The 20,652-nt window shown below is 45.8% G+C and overlaps 1 protein-coding gene and 1 pseudogene across 17 annotated transcripts in view; one reads left to right on the top strand and one right to left on the bottom strand.

Annotated features, from left to right (window-relative positions):
• LOC146403622 (uncharacterized) overlaps positions 1-20,652 on the bottom strand; it is a 145,227-nt gene that overhangs the window by 98,734 nt on the left and 25,841 nt on the right. The window contains exon 6 of one of the 17 annotated variants that reach the window (XR_014804637.1): positions 4,138-5,145. The exons of the other annotated variants lie outside the window; for them this stretch is intronic. The gene's annotated coding sequence lies outside the window, so the exon portion shown is untranslated. Of the gene's footprint in view, positions 1-4,137; positions 5,146-20,652 lie in introns of those variants that run through there. 17 annotated transcript variants of the gene reach the window in all.
• LOC110260600 (large ribosomal subunit protein eL42-like) lies at positions 662-11,764 on the top strand (annotated as a pseudogene).

Below are 20,652 nucleotides of genomic sequence, written 5' to 3' on the forward strand. Positions count from 1 at the left end.
TCCTTCCCGAGCTTTTTTCTTCGTATGTGTAAGGGTCGTGCTTACCTCACTCCACCATCAGCACCTAAAGAGAACACACCCCCTTCAGCCCCATGTGTTTTGCAAATGTTTTCTTCCTCACCAGCTCTATATGCGACTGTAATTTCTTATAACCTGTTTCCCTAGCCACACCAACCTATGGGTAAAACGAAACCATAGTAACAGGAATAAGCAGTATTTTTTTCCTTATTTGCAGCCCAACCATCTATTGTGGGACTTCTAACTACCCTCAAGGTCTCATCCAGTTGTCCCCAGGAAGCTCACAGGTGGCATATGATACATGTGGTCACAAACAAGTCACATCTGTTACCACCTGTGTCTGCCATCTCTCCCACCCTGGCCCCCTTCAGTGATACCTGCTGCCAAAACCTCTGCTTCTCATGAAGTTACTGGATAGTGCCCCACCACTGCCACTACTGTAGGTGATATCCACGCTAAGGGAATTGTCTTCTGAAGCTACAAACTACCAAAATCTCTCCCACCCTTAAAATTTGTTCCCACTACTTCGGAATCACGAGGCCTCTGGTGTCATCGCAACCATCAGGGCTGGTCTCTACTGCAGATGCACCGAGTACTGAAGTTGAGGGCAGGGCACTTTCAGAGCACTTAATGCATGGAGGCCATGCGGCACCACCGTGGGATCGAGAATTTTCTCCTTCCTGTGTCAGCAGCAACAGATGAGCAGCAGAATAGGACTGTTTGTGATCCCGGTACCTCACACAATTTCTTGAAACAGGGCACTCATTTCTCGTACCCCCTCCCTCTCTGTAGGACTCTGTAGGGTTTAGAGAGGCTGGACCAGAGGCTAAATCTGAGCCACAGACATCCTGCTGTGCTAATTTTCCCTCCCATCTGGCCACTTATTGGTCCAAACTTAAGAGCCCTACTTTTTCTTGCTTTAGAAGGAATTCTTTCCAAGGAGACGCCTTTTCCCCTCATGCAGTGAGGAACGCATGCTCTGACCCTACACGTGTCGGGATGGCTGAAGGCCAGTGTGGCCCAAGTGTAGGTTCAAGCCGGAATCCTCCACTCCATCAGAATTCTACCCTTCAGGCTCTCTCATTCTTCTTAATCTGTTGTCCATTTTATATGACTTTGGTCATAAAAACATAGTTATCTTTACTCTGGTCTTTTGAAATCTGTTTTTCTAAAATCTCCCATATGTTTTTGTAGTGGACATCTGTTGTTTTTGCAAGTCTTCTCAAGAATATTGCTCCATCAATTCTGCCTTCACTCTCCTACATCATCCCTCTCTCAGCACATAAATATCTTCCATTTGAAAAAAAAACCTTCTCTCTTCCAGATACCGCCCTATTTCTCTGCTTCTTATTACAACACACATAGAAATAAACTGCTGGTGATTTTAATATTTGTAGTCTCCACATGCTTTCTTCTCTTTTCTCTTGAACAGACTCCAAAAGGGTTTTTGGTTTTGTTTCACCTTTACACCCTTTAAACTGCTCACGTCAAGGCCTCTGTGCAGTTACATAAGGTCAGCCCTTATTGTCACTTGACCTCCCTCCATTGACAGTGTTTTCTTTCTCCTTGAAGCAGTTCATTCCCTTCGTTTCCAGGCTATCTTATTCTCTCAGATTTTGCCTCTTCTCTGGATGGGCTGCTGCTTCTCAGCCTCCAGTCTCTTTGCAGATCCCCCACCATTACCCTGACATCTGAGCGCCCAAGAGCCTCATTCTTGGAACTTTTATCTTCCATACTCTCTCCCCCTCAGTCATCTCATCCAGTCTCATGGTGCTAAATACCAACTGTATACTAATAACTCTGCAGCCAGGGGCTCTCACTTGACTCCCACAGTCATATATTCAACTGCCTCTCAAAGTCTCCACTTTGAATCATCCTACGGATCTCAAATTTAATATATCTACAATGGACCGCCTGTTCTCCTACCGACCTGTTGCTCCCACGGTTTTCTCCGTCGCAGTTAATGGCAACCCCAGTCTTGCAATCCCTATTGTCAAAACCCTCAGAGATATCCTTTGATACTTCCTCTCATTTCCCCCTTGCCCCAGGTCACTGCTTTCATAGTATTCCAGAATCTGACCTCTTTTAACTCGGTCCACCGCTATCATTCTGATCTGAACCATTAATCTCTCTCATCTGGATTGCACTCATCTCCTACCTAATCTCCTGCTTTCTCCCTTTGCGCTACATTTTAAAATGTCAAGCAGATCACGCCAGTACCCCACTCAAGTGGCTTCTCGACTCAGAGAAAAATCAGTCAAGCCCGTAAGACGTTTTACCATCTTTGACCTCATCCACTAGCCCCGGCTCACTGGACAAAGTACGAACCCACACACGCACCCCCCTCTCCCTCGAGATCCCAGACAGCATGCCCTCACCTGCTTTGCCTCAAACACCCCCTTCTCAGTAAGGCCTTAGATAACCCTGCGTAAAACAGCAGCACCCTTTCTTCCCAGCAACCTCTACCCCCTTCCCTGGTATTCTCCTTCGTAGCACAACCACCCGAAATACACAGTTTATGAATGTAGCTGCTCATCGTTTCTCCTCACCCACCTGGAATGCACACCCGGAATCTAAAGCGGAGTTCCCGTCGTGGCGCAGCGGACACAAATCTGATTAGGAACCTTGAGATTGCGGGTTCCATCCCTGGCCCCACCCAGTGGGTTAAGGATCTGGTGTTGCTGTGAGCTGTGGTGTAGGCCGACACCTGCAGCTCTGGTTAGACCCCTAGCCTGGGAACCTCCATGTGCCGTGGGTGCGGCCCTATAAAGACAAAAGACAAAAAAAAAAAAAAAAAAAAAAAAATGCATACACATATTAAGCACCCAATAAATATTTACTGAATGAGTGAATCCCTCGCATCTTCCATTCTCCAGTGGAACATTAACTTTCCTCCGTGGGACTACTCCTCTCATTCCACTAGTGCTGAGTTTACCTGCTCAGCTTCAGCCCTAGAATGTTCCTGGAAGGCACCTCCTTCCATCGCCCACGCAGGTCACACAATTGGTTTGGGGTGGGCCCGTGACACAAGCCTATCTAATGACTCTCCAACCAAGACTATCTGGAAACCACTGCGAAAGATAAGCTCTCTTTTTAATGAGGTTTCTAGCCTTGTAGAACATAAACTCAGAGCTACAGAGGTCGTCCTACCCCTATGAGAGGTGACCATGTCTTGAGTGTGAAGCCAGCACGCAGGAAAGCAAATGATAACAGAGAAACAATGATTCCTGATGACTTTATTTGAAAACGTGGATCCAGCTAGGTCTGAGTCCATTTAAATTAGATTCCTGCCACTTATAACTAAAAGAATACTAACAAATTCAAACTCTACTCCCAGTTCCGACTCTAATATGGCATTACCTCTTTTTCTTGATATTCTTGGAGATTTTATGTGCTTTATTAACCAGTTTTTCCTTATTAGTGAAAGTCAAGTCCAGAGTATAACTTCCCCTAATTGCTTCCTTAGTCTTCTGAGAAATAAAATTATCAGGGAGGTAAATAGAGAATTTTTCAAATTCTCTGATTTTGGTGAAGTGGAAGCTGCAATAGATACTGGAATTGTTTCCGTTTCTTCCTCTGTAACTAGCCTCTGTGCCAATTTTATAGCTAGAATTTTAAAAGCACTTTTTAGAACATTTCTGGCTAGGGTGCATGCAGCACACTCCTGTAAAAATATGAGTTGCGGCTTCTTTTTATACTGAACAAATTATTTTCATTATCTCTGTTCTTGGTTTTCTAAGGTCTCCTTGTAGATGAACTTTATTTATGAAGTAAGAAAACACTGATTAAGTCCAAACTCCATGCCTGGTACTTTTTTTATGTGTTAGAATGTAAAGATAAGTTTATTTTGATATTCAGCATTTTCTTTTTATTGATGAATTTTATTACATTTATAAGTGTACAGCAATCATCAAAACCCAATTTTATAGCATTACATCCCAAATCCCCAGTGCATCCTCCCACCCCCCAAAGCTGTCTCCTTTGGAAACCATAAGTTTTTCAAAGTCTGACAGTCAGCATCTGTTCTGCAAAGAAGTTCATTGTATTCTTTTTTTAGATTCCACATGTAAGTGATAGCATTTGTGGGGGGGTTCTTTAGTCTTTTTGTTGTTGTTGTTCTTTTTGTTTTGTTTTGTTTTTTAGCGATAGCATTTGATGTTGGTGTCTCATAGTCTGACTGACTTCATGTAGCAAGATAATTTCTAGGTCCATCCATGTTGCTAAAAGTGCCATTATTTCTCTCCTTTTAATGGGGCTGAGTAATATTCCTTTGTGTATATGTACCACATCTTCTTTATCCACTCCTCCGTCGATGGACATTTAGGTTGTTTCCATGTCTTGGCTATTGTACATAGTGCTGCAGTGAACACTGGAGTACATGTATCTTTTTGAGTCATGGTTTTTTCTGGATAGATGCCCAGGAGGGGCATTGAGCCACAAAGGGAACTCTTTTTTTTTTTTTTTTTTTTTTAAATAAACATTACCCTCTTTTATTTCATTTTCTGTTTGTTTCTGGTATATAGAAATAAAATTGATTTCTGTTCCAGTTTTTTTTGTTTTCCTTTTTAGGGCCACACCCAAGGTATATGGAAGTTCCCAGTTCCCAGGCTAGGGGTCGAATTAGAGCTGCAGCTGCCAGCCACAGCCACAGCAATTCAGGATCTAAGCCGCATCTGTGACCTACACCACAGCTCATGTCAACACCAGATCCTTAACCCACTGAACAAGGCCAGAGATCGAACCCATATCCTCATAGATCCTAGTCTGGTTCATTAACTGCAGAGCCATGAAGGGAACTCCAAACATTTTTTCTGCATAGTATTTCATCCTCACAACACTTCAAAGTTAATTTTTTTTTTTCTTTTTAGGGTTGTACTTGCAGCATATGGAAATTCCCAGGCTAGAGGTTGAATTGGAGCTGCAGCTGCGAGCCGACACCACAGCTCATGGCAACGCCAGATCCTCAACCCACTGAGCAAGGCCAGGGATTGAACCTGCATCCCCAGGGATGCTAGTCAGATTCATTCCTGCTCAGCCACAATGGAATTCCACTCCTCCTCTTTATAACATCAGCCTTTCTCTTATTCCATGCAATCTTCCCTTTTTGTCAGGCCTGAATGAGGCTTTCTGAAGGAGGGAAAGAAAGGAAGGTGGAAACGGGCAAGGGAAGGATAAGTCAGCAGCTGGGCCAGATTTTGTTGGCCTGGTCAGCAGTCCCAGTAACAGTCTAAAGTGGGGTGGGACATGCAGGGTTAATCTGGGCTAGGATCAACATCAAAGAACTGATGTGACATTATCACTGCCTTCCTGACTATAGCAGTGCTTGTCAGAGGGGCTGGATAGCTGTCCCAGAGCGATCTATTATTGTTGCAGGGGGTTGAGGCAGAATCTCATCCACATCTGAGGGGCAGTGGCATAGTTCGAATATTGAAATAAGAGGGGAGAAATGGATAAGCAGGTTGTCAAGGTACTAGCTGGGGTGGAGGACTAAACTTTGTTCTCAGAAAAAAATTACATGTAAACCAGGAAGCTGGAGAGAAGTCTCCCCTAGCATTTGAAACCACAAAGTTAAGAAGGAAAAATGCAACCTGATGTTCTGAGCAAGTACTCCTGAGTTCCCTTTGGTCCTCTGAATATCGAACTTGGAACAGCAAGACTAATTCCAGCCTCTTTCTAGAAGTGGCCTTGTAGGTAACGATAGACATGAGATCATAATGCAACCCATCTGTGTCTGGGAAGAGCTGACCAGGGTAGGAACTGACAATTCCTGCCTAGGGAATAAATCAAAATAAGCTTTCCCAGCTTAGTATTATTTATATACCTCTCTGGAAACATTCAATGAAGTATACATAAATTCTAAATGATACTCGGAGAGGTACAATTTCAATGAACTTCTGAGGCTGTATACTTTTTAAAGTAAAGAGTTTTCATTACCAATGTGAAGATAACGCCTCTACCAGCCTGTACTATGGCTATTTTAACGTTAGGTAGTCTCCGAGTTACAAATATCTGGCGTGTGAGCATCTTGTCCAATTATGTATCCACTAACACCTGCTGCTATTACCTGTGCCTCATGCAGAGTGCAGAGTCCTAATGACTGACATTTATCCAGCATTTACCCTGTAATCTGCGTGGTTATGTTTACACGACTAATGCTATGAAGTAGGCCTAACTTTTATATCCATGTTATAAGGAGGAAGCCGAGGCCCAGGAATGTTCAGTACAACTTTCAGTTGTGCCTGGAAGCCTTCCTTGTTTCAAGCAATGAGCATTTTAAAGAGATATGATACAGGAATTCTGATCATGGCTCAGTGGTTAATGAACCTGACTAGTATCCACGGGGACACAAGTTTGATCCCTGGCCTTGCTCAGTGGGTTAAGGATCCTGCAGGGCTGTGGCTGTGGTGGTGACCAGCAGCTATAGCTCCGATTGGACCCCCAGCCTGGGAACCTCCATATGCTGCAGGTGCGGCCCTAAACAAAAGACAAAAAAAAAAAAGAGATAAGACACATTCAAATATAAACAACTGGTCACACTCTCTCCCTACACATTCACCCAAACACTGCCTGGATCCTGAGCAATGACTTCCGCCCTCCGTTCCAGTTGTCATCCAAGCTGCTCTACCGCCACCTGTTGACCAGCAGGGGGACTGTCTGACTCAGTGCTTCGCTATAATCTTACTTCTCCTTCCAGGAGTCCTTCCAGGGTGGTGGACCTGGCTTACATCCCACTCCCCCCACCCTAGTTTAAAGAGGTCCCTTTTATTACATGTAACAGGTAACACGTATCATTTACACCGAAGAAGAGACGGTTATGAGATTGATCGATGTAAGTAAAGCACTTACTCTACTCCGTTCACGGAGTGGGTTTCTTTGCTTTGAGAACCCAAGTGCGCTGGGGAATGGTGATGTGTAAAAATTCTTCTTGAAGGAAAAGAGGATGACACCCTGTACACAGTGAGTTTCTACCCCTTCCACACCTCACGTTCTCCTCCTGCACGGTACGACGTCCACAGAGTCAGGCTGTCTCTAAGCGGCTGCCTGATAAGGACGTCGTTTTTGTATGAGTTTTCATTCAGCGCATCGAACTCTATGATGGCCTCATCAAAAGTGGTTTTAGCCAGTGTATGGGCATGTTCTGGGCTAATTAGGCTCTCACAGGAAAGTATAAAAAAACTAAGGAGCTCCCATCATGGCGCAGTGGTTAACAAATCTGACTAGGAACCATGAGGTTGCGGGTTCGGTCCCTGCCCTTGCTCAGTGGGTTAAGGATCCAGCGTTGCCGTGAGCTGTGGTGTAGGTTGCAGACGCGGCTCGGATCCTGCGTTGCTGTGGCTCTGGCGTAGGCCGGTGGCTACAGCTCCGATTCGACCCCTAGCCTGGGAACCTCCATATGCCGCGGGAACGGCCCAAGAAATAGCAACAACAACAAGACAAAAGACAAAAAAAAAAAAAAACAACTAAGAGCTAGCCCACGGTGGATTGGATGTGGAGGTTGCACCTCTTTCATGTTTTTATCCAATGCCTTTTGGGAAGCTCCCCAAGAATTATTTACAATTTATTTTTGATCACCACCTTAGGCAAGAGAGGTACAGGAAGTCATCGCCATCTTCAGATAAAAGAGTACTTTCTGAGAGTTCCTGTCATGGTGCAGTGGAAACGAATCTGACTAGGAACCATGAGGTTTCGGGTTCCATCCCTGGCCTGGCTTGGTGGGTTAAGGATCCGGCGTTGCCGTGAGCTGTGGTGTAGGTCGCAGACGAGGCTCGGATCCTGCGTTGCCTGGGAACCTCCATATGCCACAGAAGTATCCTTAAAAAGACAAAAAAAAAAAAAAAAAAAAGTACTTTCTGGATTAGTTGCATTGGCTATCATGTACTTAGCCAACAATCTCAGGACAGTGGTACAGATGGTTCTCAGTTCAGACTCTACTTTTTCCCAGTAGTTCTTTTTTTTTTCTTTCTTTTTATGGCTGCACCTGGAAAATATGGAAGTTCCCAGGCTAGGGGTCTAATCAGAGCTGCAGCTGCAGGCCTATGCCACAGCCACAGCAACTCGGGATCCAAGCTGCACCTTCAACCTCCAGTGCAGCCTGCAGCAACACCATATCCTTAACCCAGTGAGCAAGGCCAGGGATCAAGCCCACATCCTCAGTGACTGTGTTGGGTTCTTAACTCACCGAGGCACGACGGGAACTCCTCCCAACAGTTCTTAATCAGCTGCAATTTCTCGTAAAAAGACCTGTGGCCCCAATGATGTTCTTGCTGCCCCAGAGTAAGCTGTGCCCTCACTGGACAGCTCTAGTGGGTCTCCATCTTGGTTTTCAGCCAGAGCTGTGGTTTTGCTAGGAAAAGCACAAGTTCAGCTAGGTGTCCAGAGGTTTCACTCACAGAAAAAAGGTTATGTTCATTCCCACTCATTTCACAGGCTATAGCCAGAAAGAGAGTAACAGCTGTGCTACTGCTCATGCCAGTTGCCAAAGGAGTAACCCTGATGCGGCTGGAACTCTGGCTTCACTTTTTGCCTGCACCACTAATAATCATTTTATTGAGCCATGCCCCAGCCTGCAAAACTCTCCCATTCAGCCACTAGACAGGAGTTAACCATGAGGCAGGTTAACTTTGAGGCCACCCTGGGCCTAATTCCCCACTCTCGTCACTCTAGGGCACCAAATGAGGCAGAAAGGATGGCACAATTGTCAGCTGCTCTGGACATGGGTTTTCAAGTATTTTCCCTCTAATAATCTCCAAGTCATTTCTTTCTTTTCTTTTTTTTTTTTTTAGGGCCACACCTGTGGCACAGCTGTGAGCTGTGTTGTAGTTTTCAGACGTGGCTTCGATCTGGCATTGCTGTGGCTGGGGTGTAGGCCGGCAGCTATAGCTCCGATGTGACCCCTAGCCTGGGAACCTCCATATGCTGCAGGTGTATGGAAAAGGAAAAACAAAAAAATTTGCTATTTCAACTACCTTACAAATTTAGGTAAGAAGTGAATTATTGTTATTATTATTTTTTGTCTTTTCTATGGCTGCACTCACGGCATATGGAGGTTCCCAGGCTAGGGGTCTAATTGGAGCTGTAGACACTGGCCTATGCCACAGCCACAGCAACGCAGGATCCGAGCTGTGTATGCGACCTACACCACAGCTCACGGCAACACTAGATCCTTAATCCACTGAGCAAGGCCAGGGAGCGAACCCGCAACCTTATGGTTCCTAGTCGGATTTGTTAACCACTAGAGAACTCCAGAAGTGAATTATTTTTAAATCAAGTTTTCTATGGGAAAATGTTTCTAAATCTAAATATTTGATTACCTTATTGCCCTAGTCAATTTGAGTAGTTAAAATTCCATAGACTAGATGGCTTAAGCAACAGACATTTATTTTTCATGGTTCTAGAGGCTGGGAAGGTCACAATCAAGGTACTGGCATATTGGGTATCTGGACAGGTCTCTCTTCCTGATTTTCAGATGGTTGCCTGCTTGCTGTATTCTCATAGGGGGAGGCTAGGAGCTCTCTGGTCTCTTCTTGTTGGGGCACCAATCCCACTCTGAGAACCCCACGTCATGACCTCATCTGAACCTGGTTACCTCCCAAAGGCCCTATCTCCAACACCATCACACCGGGGATTAACGCCTCAACATGCATTTTGGAGGGAACACAAACATTCAATCAATAGCATTTATAACTTTTTTTAGGGCCACACCCACGGCATATGGACATTCCCAGGCAAAGGGTCATATTGGAGCTACAGATGCCAACCTAAACCACAGCCACATCAACACCAGATCCAAGCCACATCTGTGACCTACCCCGAAGCTCACAGCAACGCTGGATCCTTAACCCACTGAGCAAGGCCAGGGATCCAAGCCAAGTACTAGTCAGGCTCATTAACACTGAGCCACAATGGGAACTCCAACAGCACTTGGAAATAGCAATGTAACACCTTGTAAAGATTTAAAAACACTAGTTGAATACTGTAAAGTCCTTGAGTGGAAAAGTGGAAACAAAGCAATTCCAGGCCTTCTCTGGAGGGATAGTACATGCACAACAGGTGAGGAGGGTCAGGTGACCAGGTAGGCTGGAAGAAAATCCCTCCACCATCAGCCCCCAGTTTTAGGTCAGTGTTCAGAGTCATAGTCTCAGTCACTCAAATTACTTATCTCCTTAATATACTCTTTTAATTATGCTCTCCTTATTCCTGCTTTACTATAGTACCTACCTTCTGTCAGGAGTGGCATTTAAGTTACAAATAAACTATTGTCAGATGATTTAAGAGCATTAACTTATATGAATGCTAAGCAATAATGATAAGAACAAATGTTCGCAACCTGGGAAACATTCCCCCATGATCTGCTGCGGAGGTGGGGGGCTTCCATGCAGCTAATAAACTGAACAGCTACCAGTGACTGAGCACTTCCTCTGTGGCGGCCTCTGCCTTGAGACTACCTGAAGAGGGAAGAGGGGGCGCCTCCAGCCCCAGCGGATTCATACACCTGCTCTCTGCTGAATCTGCTGTTACAGCTGCAGTCACTGTCTGATGTCACTGGCAGGAGAGTCCCTGAGCCTGACTCACAGAAACCGTAAGAAATAATAAGATGGTTGTTGTTTGGCTCCTCTGAGCTGGAGGTGGTCTGCTACAGAGCAACTGTTTCTGAAACGGGTACGTAAGTATTACTGGAGGAAACAAGCAAGAACTGGTAAAACCGGTGGAGTTCCCGTCGTGGCGCAGTGGTTAAGAAATCCGACTAGGAACCATGAGGTTACGGGTTCGGTGCCTGCCCTTGCTCAGTGGGTTAACGATCCGGCGTTGCCGTGAGCTGTGGTGTGGGTTGCAGATGCGGCTCAGATCCCGAGTTGCTGTGGCTCTGGTGTAGGCCGGCAGCTACAGCTCCGATTCAACCCCTAGCCTGGGAACTTCCATATGCCGCTGGAGCGGCCCAAGAAATAGCAAAAAGAAAAAAAAAGAACTGGGAAAACCGGTGAGGGAAGGAAAGAGCTGACAATGAGAGGTGTCTGTCCTTTGGAAGTTTGTAAAGAGCTAATTACAGCATCTACCACATAGAGAATAGATGTGTGTGTGCGAATGCACATACTCACGGGTGTGTGCGCCAGGCTGGGGAGTGCTGCCACTCTGCATGCCCTACTTTGGGATCTTTGGGAAAATGGGTTTCCTACAAGATCTGTTGTCATGAGGACGCAAAGTGTACACGAAGGAAGTGTGAAGATGTGGAACTGCTGTGACCTGGTTCCCCAGCCGCTCCACGGGGAGGCTCGGACTGGTGTTTGGACCAAGGGGACGGAACCGCTCTCCCATCCTCAGTTCTATGCCTCATGCCCATGCATGTCAATCTGTTAGTAAATACACCACACCGACTCAGATTCCAGGCTCAAGAAAGAAACCGCCCTTTCCGTGTCGACAGCGCTCGCGCCAATACGGTGCATGTTTCTAATACCTGCCAGACTTTCTCTAAGAAGCGGGGCAAGCACCAACCCCGCAAAGTGACACAGTACCAGAGGGCAGGGATTCTCTGTACGCCCCGGGAAAGCGGCGTGATGACAGGAAGCAGAATGGCTGTGGTGGGCAGACTAAGCCGATTTTCCGGAAAAAGGCTAAAACGACAAAGAAGTTTGCGCTGAGGCTTGAATGCCCTAAGCCCAGCTTCAGATCTAAGAGAATGCTGTCTATTAAGAGATGCAAGCATTTTGAGCTGGGAGGAGCTAAAAAGATAAAGGGTTAAGTGATCTAGCTCTGAGTTTCAACCTTTTATTACGAATTTAATAAAATTTTAAGATTAAAAAAAAAAAGAGTAAAGAAAGAGACTACCTGGTTTTGAATTCCAGCTTTCTCATCTACTAGCAATGTGGCTCTGAGAATCCAACAACTGGAAATTTATTTTTTTAAAAAAGGAATTGTCCAGAGCCTCCAGGCCCAGGGAAATGAGGGACTGGTTAAGAAAAGCTTAAGTTCTAGAGAGGGAGAAAGGGAGCAGGGGTTATGAGTGAGGAAGACAAAGGGGGAAGGAAGACCTTGAAAGACAGAAATAAGTTCCACAATTTCCCTCAGTACTCGAATCAAGATTCCTTAACTGCCCAGGGTTGTACAAAATGCACGGCTTGCTCAGAGTTCTCTCGTTCAGAAAGGCCTCGCCTGTGGAAAATAGTTCACAGGAATGCGATGTATGCACAAGAAGAGGTGTTTTCAAAGTTCTCCAGAAATAACCAATAATGGAAAAAAATCCAAAAAAAGGAAAGAAGCAAATAAACCCACAGGTATATATAGATATTTGTTGTGCTGAAGCCAGGGGAAGAGACAATTCGACAGCCGTTCCTATTCTAAATCCCAAGTTGTGTCAACTGAAATCATGAAAACAATTTAAGTAGGACAGAAAGGTTGGCCAGCAAAAACAGGTCGTATATTCTCTGAGAAATCCTGTTAGGACTTCTGGTCAGGTGACTCGATACGTGCCTGGCAACCCTTGGACGAGACAACATCAATTTCCAGCCCAGAGAGGCAATACTGGGGTCAAGGGGAGAGAGTGTTACTGAGGCGAGTCTCTTTCTTCAGGCAGAATGACGGCTGGCAAAAGGCCGAGCCAATCTCAGAACATGCCATCTTGAAGGGCATTTCTTTGTCTGTCCAGGCTGCACACACATGGAGACATCCAGGCATTTGGGTGATGCAACCCCCAGCCCAGAGGCGGAGGTCAACATACCGCTGGATGTGCTGGAGAAATCCGTGGTGGGAGAAGCATCCGAATGGCAGGGAGACTGCTGGCCTACTGTGCGCTCCCTGGAGACAGGGGTCTTGCAAATGCTGAGGAGGCTCCACCCCGATTTATGGAAATCAGAGGGGCTGCTGGATCTTCCACAGCCCCAGAAACACAGGGCTCTCATCCACAAGGTGGAGAGCCCGCCCACATGTTTTTCAAAGAGCTGCACAGCTGTGCGGTCACTGGAAACCAAAGGCTTATCAAGACCAAGGACACCATGACAAGACTTTGAGCAAAAGCTGAGAACTCATGGTCATTTAAAATTCCCTTCAAATTTGAGGCCCTGGAAGCAATGCGAGGACCATAAAAGCCCTTTAAAATGACAGGCCAGCTCTGAGTTTCCCAGGCCTTTTGAATGCAGCCACTATGGTCTTCACGGTGAGACAAGTAGACTGACTCTCTAGTTCCGCCCTTGCCATATTCCAGACCTACTGTGCTCTGCTCTGCAGGATTCACACATTTCCACATTCCAAACAGGTGTTCTCACATCGTTCCACACGTTTCCCCTTTCCAAACCTTCCCATGCTCTGCTAGAACTTTCTTTTAGGACTGTGGGTTTTTCAAGTTCTTTTGGCCCCTGATTTTTTTTTTTTTTTTTTTTTTTTGGAAACCGTCATAGTCAGCTTTCCTTTCTTGGACCCTAACATTCCTCAGGCCCTCCAGGTCCACTGTGCAAGCCTGTCAAAATATTTTTCCATAGTGCAAATAAAATTATTTTGACATCAGTGGGGGCAGCTCTGTTGGACGGAACAGCCTCAATTTCCAGCCCAGAGGGGAAATACTATGGTTATGGAGAAACAGTGTTATTATGAATCGACTCTCTTTCATATGGGCAAAATAACTGATGGCAAATGCCAAGCCAATCTCTGCACATGTCTCTAGAAGGGTATTTCTATGTCTATCCAGGCTGCACACTCAGGGAGGCACAGGCATTTGTGCGATGCAGATGCAGATGTCAGCGCTGCGCTGGATGTGCAGGGCGTGCTGGAGAAATCATGGTGCGAGCACCAGCTGGACAGCAGGGAGACATCTGACCACCTCTGCTCTCCCCGGAGGCAGGGGTCTTGTAAATACTGCGGACAATCTGCCCCGATTTGTGGAAAACATCTGGGCTGTGGCTCTTCCCCTTCACTGGAAACACAGGTTCTCATCAGGAAAGCCGAGAGCCTGCCCACATGTTTGTAAAACAGCTGCCCAGCAGCACGTGTCGCTGGATTCAGAGGACTTATCTAAGTCAAGGACACCACCGACACCACTTCCTGTGTAATTCAGCGACCGAACCATACTCATTAAACATCCCTTCCGATGTGTAGACCTGGAAACAAATAGAGGAAACCAGGGGCCTCTGCAATGAAAGGCCAGCTCAGCGGCCCCCAGGCCCTTTGGATGGTGCCACAGCGGTCTTCCCGACGGGCCAAGGAATGCCGACTCTCTGGTTCACACCCTGCCATATGCCAGACATACCCTGCTGGGCTCTGTCGATTCCACACCTTTCCACATTCCACACATACGTACCCTTTTGCACCTTTCCCCACTGCACACATACTTCAGCTCTGCTCTCCTTTCCTTGCAAGAATGTGGGTTTTCCAAAATCTTTGAGGCCCTTGTTTATTTTCTGAAACGGACAAAATCCCCGCTCTCCCCTCTTTGGCTTGCCAATTCCCCCAGCATCTCTTGGTCCACTGGGCATTCCATGCCTCAAGAATTTTCCTCCTTGTAAATAAGTACCTTTCAATTCAGATAGGAAATGGGAAGACGGATCTATCACTCCACCTGTTGTATAAAATCCTTCTGCTCTTTCCATAGACACCAGTGTAAATTCAATCTCCAACAACAAACACCTCCACAGTCCAGTGTTTTACTGGCTGTCCACAAGCAGAGTTGATTTTTCCCACCGGGCCACCGACATCAAATAAATTAATAGAGAGAAAATGGTAGACAGATTGATAGATTGGACGATCAATAAATAGATAGAGACATAGGATGGGAGGAGGCAAGATGGTGGAAGAATAAGAGGAAGCACTCACCCTCTCCCACAAACACATCAAAAAACCCATCTACATGTAAAGTGACTTGCACAGGACATCAACTGCGAATGCTGGCAGAAGAAGTTCTGCTTCCAAAAAGGGCAAGAAACTCTTGACATAACTGGACAGAACAAAGGAAAAGAGAGAGAGAGAAAAGGGACCATGACAGGACTAGCATTCCCGAGAGGGAGCTCTCAAGGAGAAAGGGAACCCACACCTTGGGAAGTCACCAAACCAACGGAAAGATCAGCAGAATCGGAGGGACCTCCGAGACAGAGGAAATCGCAGCAGCAGGCCTGAGAACCGAAAGGCCGAGTGAGAGAAGCACAGATCATCTGAACCACTGGCCCAGACGCCACAGCTTGAGACGCTTGGGTGGGGGCTGGGTGCTGAGACTCAGGCTCCGGAGGTCCGACCCTGGGAGCGGGCTGGGGCTGGGGGTGTGGAGACAGCCTAAGGGGGTGGGGAGCGGCGCACCAAGGGCCGGGGAGTGGAAAGCCCGGGGAGTGGAAAGCCCAGCGGCAGAGGGAAACCAGGAGAAGGCCTGGACCCGCAGGAGAGATAAGGCGTCATTGTTGGGGACGGGAGAGGAGAAGGGGCGGGCCGCCGCCACAGCCGACTCCTTGGGCCCCAGAGTGCCAGCTTGCCTGCCAGCTCGTAGGGGGCGAAGTGTCCCCGGTGCAGCAACCCCCCACGCCGAATGGCCAGAAGCCACATGCCCGCCCCCCGCACTCTGGGCCGTCCCGCCCGCAGGAAGCCACAAACGCACCGCTCTAGACTGTGCATCTTAGGCGCAGCCTCCTCTTGCGACCAGAAGTCGCTTAGTGGCCCACCGCAGACCTGGTGTCTCCAGCAGCGGGAAGCCGCTTGCTGGCCCGCGGTGGACCGGACCCGCAGGTGGCGGGAGCAAACCACCACAATTATTCCGGACTCCAGAGGTGGGCGTGGGCTGCCGCAGCTGGGACTATCTCGACAAAAATCCCTTGCAGCCCCGGCCACTCCGGAGGGCCTCACAGAGAAGGACACACAATGAAACACCACCTGACGTTGCTCTTGCTCCCCTGGGAGCACACACGCCCTGCAGCTGCCACTCCCAAACGTTCTGGGAGGGGCCCAGAGGCTTGGTCACTGTCCCTTCCTAGGAACCTGCAACGAAGAGCACCTTGCTCAGCTCATCCTGCGGGGGCTAAGCAGGACCAGGTGGCAGGGGTAAACCACCACAGTTACCTCTGGCTCTAGAGGTGGCAGTGGCCGGACACCACCAGGGGTCAGTGAACAGGCACCAACTGCAGCCCCATTCACCTCAAGGGCACCACAGAGGACAGCATTGTGACCGAACCAACTATTGGTGGTCCCGTACCCTTGGGAACACACCGGCCCTAGCACTGCCACTGCTGAATGTTCAGGGCAGTGCCCACATGCCAGATCTCTGTCATGTCTCAGGATCCTGCAGCTGGGAAGCGCCCGTGCAGCACCTCCTATGTGGGCTAAGCAAGACGGATCACCTCATGCACGGTCTGCAGGTGGCGGAGGCAAACCACCTCAGCTATCACTGAAGCTAGAGACGGTCACGGCCCACTCCCACTAGAGGTTCCTGAACAGGCACCAGCTGCGGTTCCAATCACCTCAGAGGAGGGCACTTGCAATCAAACACAAGCCGTTTTCGCTCTCACTCCCCGGGGAACTCACGCACCCTGTTGCAGCTACAGCCAAATGCTCTGGTCAACTTGCAGATCCATCTAGAGCTCATTACCTCTTCCCAGGGCCCTGTAAATAAAAGTCAACTGTGCCACCTTCCTGTAGGTCTTTGCTCCTGCTGAGAGCCCAACAACCAGGCACTGAATGCTGGCCCTACCCATTGCCCCCTTCCCCCTGAAAACACACTGAGCATCCTGGGGCTAACAGACTGCTCACACCAAAGAAAGACACAGCAAAGATTCAAACTCCCACACCAAAAATAAATAGTAACTCCCCCCAAAAATTCAAAGAGATACTCTTGCTAGAAATAGACTTACAAGACTACGGTTTGGCTTCCCCAAACTCACAGAGAAAGAAAAACACAAGCAAGATGAGGAAGCTCAGAAACCATTCCCAGTTAAAACAGGAGACTTCACCTAAAGCAGTCAACAATGAAACAGACCCCTGCAGTCTGACAGACATTGAGTTCAAAAGGGAGACAGTGAAAATACTGACGGAATTAAGAGAGGATATGAACGGTAATGCAGATTCCCTCAGAAAGGAACTAGAAAATATAAGGAGGAGCCAAGAAAAACTAGAAAATTCATTTGCAGAGATACAAACTGAGATAAAGGCAATAAAGACCATAATGAATAATGCAGAAGAACAAATGACGTAAAAGATAGAATAATGGAAATCACTCAATCAGGACAGCAGACAGAAAACCAAATGAGAAAACATGAAAGCAATGTAAGACACCTATGGGATAATATAAATCAGACCAATCTACGCATAATAGGAGTTCCGGAAGGAAAAGAAAAAGGGGATTGAAAATATATTTGAAGAAATTATGGCTACAAACTTTCCAAAACTAAAGGATGCTGATATCAAGATACAAGAAGCACTGATGGCCCCAAAACAAGTTGAACCCAAACACGCCCACACCAAGACATATTATAGCAAAAATGGCAAAAGTTTAAGAGAAGATTCTGGGTTTTTTTTTTTTGTCTTTTGTCTAGGGTCGCTCCTGCAGCATTTGGAGGTTCCCAGCCTAGGGGACAAATCGGAGGTGTAGCCACCCAGCCTACGCCAGAGTCAAAGCAACGCGGGATCCAAGCCATGTCTGCAACCTACACTACAGCTCACGGCAACTCCAGATCCTTAACCCACTGAGCGAAGCCGGGGATTGAACCCGCAACCTCATGGTTCCTATGTCGGATATGTTAACCACTGAGCCATGATGGGAACTCCTAAAGAGAGGATTCTAAAGGCAAGAAAAAAGCAAAGCGTTAATTATAAGGGAAACCCCATAAGGCCATCAGCTGATTTCTCTACAGAAACACTACAGGCCAGGAAGGAGTGACAAGATATACATCTAAAGAGCTGAAAGGAAAAAATCTGCAACCTAGAATACTCTATCCATCAAGAATATCATTTAAAATAGATGGGGAAATAAAGAATTTCTCCAACAAACAAAAACTAAAAGAGTACATGAAACCCATGCTAAAAGAAATAATGAAAGGGCTTCTCTAAATTAAAAAAAGAGGAGGGGAGAGATCTAGGATGGAGGAAACCACCATTGGAAAGCAGTGTCTTAAATAAGGCAGCATACAGATCTAAACGTGAAGATGCTAAAAAAAAAAAAAAAAAAAAAGACATCAGAATCATACAATGTGGGCAAGGAAAATGAGAAAAAAATAGATTCTTTTTTATTTTTGTAATGATGTGTTTGAGCCTATATGACTATCAGGCTACAGCAAGCAGATATACAAAGGGGTTAAAATACTTAAGAAACAGGGAACCACAAATCAAAATTGAACATTACACTCCAAAAAACTGAAAAGTACTCAAGCATAAAATAAGTGGAAATCATCCAACCAAAAAAAGAAAGGAAGAAAAGTGAAACATAGAACCAAGTAGAAAAGGTTTAAAATGGCAATAAATATATATCTATCAATAATCACCTTAAATGTCAATGGACTGAATAATCCAATCAAAGGCACAGAGTGGCCGATTGAATAAAAAAGCAAAAACCTTCAACCTGCTGTCTACAAGAAACTTACCTTAGGGCAAAGAACACACATAGACTGAAAGTGAGGGGATGGGAAAGATATTTCATGCCAGTGGACCAGAAAGGAATGCAGGAGTTGCAAACTCATATCAGACAATGGCCATAAAGAAAGACAAAGAAGGACACTATTTAATGGTTAAAGGATCCATTCAAAGAGGATATTACCATCGTCAATATATATGCCCATAATATAGGAGCACCCAAGATACCTACAACAAATACTAACAAACATAAAAGGAGAAATCAATGGGAACACAATCATAGCAGGAGATTTTAACACCCCACTCACAGCAATGGACAGATCCTCTAAACAGAAAAATCAATAAAGCAACAGAGATACTAAATGACATAAAAGAAAAGTTACTTAATTGATAATTTAGGACATTACATCCAAAAAAAAATCAGAATATATATTCTTCATAGTGTACATGGAACATTCTCAAAGATTGATCACATACTAGGCACAAAGCTAACTTCAACAAATTTAAGAGTAGAGAAATTATTTCAAGTATCTTCTCTGACCATAATGGCATGAAACTAGAAATCAACTACAGGAAAAGAAATGAGAGAAAACCTACTACATGGAGACTAAACAACACTAATGGGTCAATGAGGAAATCAAGAAGGAAATTAAAAAATACCTCGAGAAAAATGATAATGAAGACACAACCACTCAAAACCTATGGGATGCCACAAAAGCAGTGCTCAGAGGGAAATTCATAGCAATATAGGCCATCCTCAAAAAAGAACAAAAATCTCAAATTGACAACTTAAGCCACCACCTAAATGAATCAGAGAAAGAAGAACAAAAAAAGCTGAAGTCAGCAGAAGGAAGGAAATCATAAAGATCAAAGAGGAAATCGATAAAATAGAGATTCAAAAAACAACAGACAAAAATCAATAAACCAGAGTTCCCGCTGTGGCGCAGAGGAAATGAATCTGACTAGGAACCAGGACGTTGCGGGTTCAATCCCTGGCCTCACTCAGTGGGTTAAGGATCTGGCATTGCCGTGAGCTGTGATGCAGGTTGCAGACATGGCTCGGATATGGCATTGCTGTGGCTCTGGTGGAGACCAGCAGCTATAGCTCCGATTAAATCCCTAGCCTGGGAACCTCCATATACTGTGGGTGTGGCCCTAAAATAAGACAAAACACAAATAAATAAATAAATAAATAAAACCAAGAGGTGGTTCTTTGAAAAGGTCAACAAAATTGACAAACCTCTGGCTAGAATCACCAAGAAGAAGAGAGAAAAACCCCAAGTAAACAAAATAAGAAACGAAAAAGGAGAGGTCACAACAAATATTGCAGAAATACAAAAAACCATGAGAGGAGTTCCCATCGTGGCACAAAGAAAACAGATCTGAGTAGGAACCATGAGGTTGTGGGTTCGATCCCTGGCCTCAATCACTGGGTTGGGGATCCAGCATTGCCATGGGCTGTGGTGTAGGTTACAGATGCGGCTCAGATCTGGCGTTGCTGTGGCTGTCGTGTAGGCAAGCAGCTATGGCTCCGATTAGACCCCTAGCCTGAGAACCCCCATGTGCCTCGGGTGTGGCCCTAAGAGGACAAAAAGACCGAAAAAAAAAAAAAAAAAAAGAGCGAGAGAGATTTGTCAAAGAAATGTTACCACTTATACTCCATGACAGGCCAATAAATTCAGGGGAAAAAAAAAAATACCATGAGCGAATACTATGAACTGTATGTTAACAAATTTGACAACCTAGAAGAAATGGACAGCTTTCTGGAGACTTACAGCCTGACAAAACTAAATCAAGAAGAAATAGATCAACTGAACAGACTGATCACTAGAAATGAAATTTAATATGTCATAAAAACACTCCCTACAAATAAAAGTACAGGAACAGATGGCTTCACAGGTGAATTCTACCAAATATACAAAGAGGAACTTAAACCCATCCTCCTTAATCTTTTTCAAAATGTTGAAGAAGAAACACTCCCAAAGACATTCTATGATGTCCAAAACCAGACAAAGATACCACCAAAAGAGAAAACCATCAGACAATATCTTTGATGAATATAGACGCAAAAATTCTCAAAAAAATTTGAGGCAACAGAATCCAACAACA

The sequence above is a fragment of the Sus scrofa genome, chromosome 5 (assembly GCF_054392235.1).
Source record: "Sus scrofa isolate SSC_HxYL_T2T_F1_AM1 chromosome 5, Sscrofa_HxYL_maternal_Yorkshire_Landrace_v2.0, whole genome shotgun sequence".
Taxonomy (NCBI): domain Eukaryota; kingdom Metazoa; phylum Chordata; class Mammalia; order Artiodactyla; family Suidae; genus Sus; species Sus scrofa.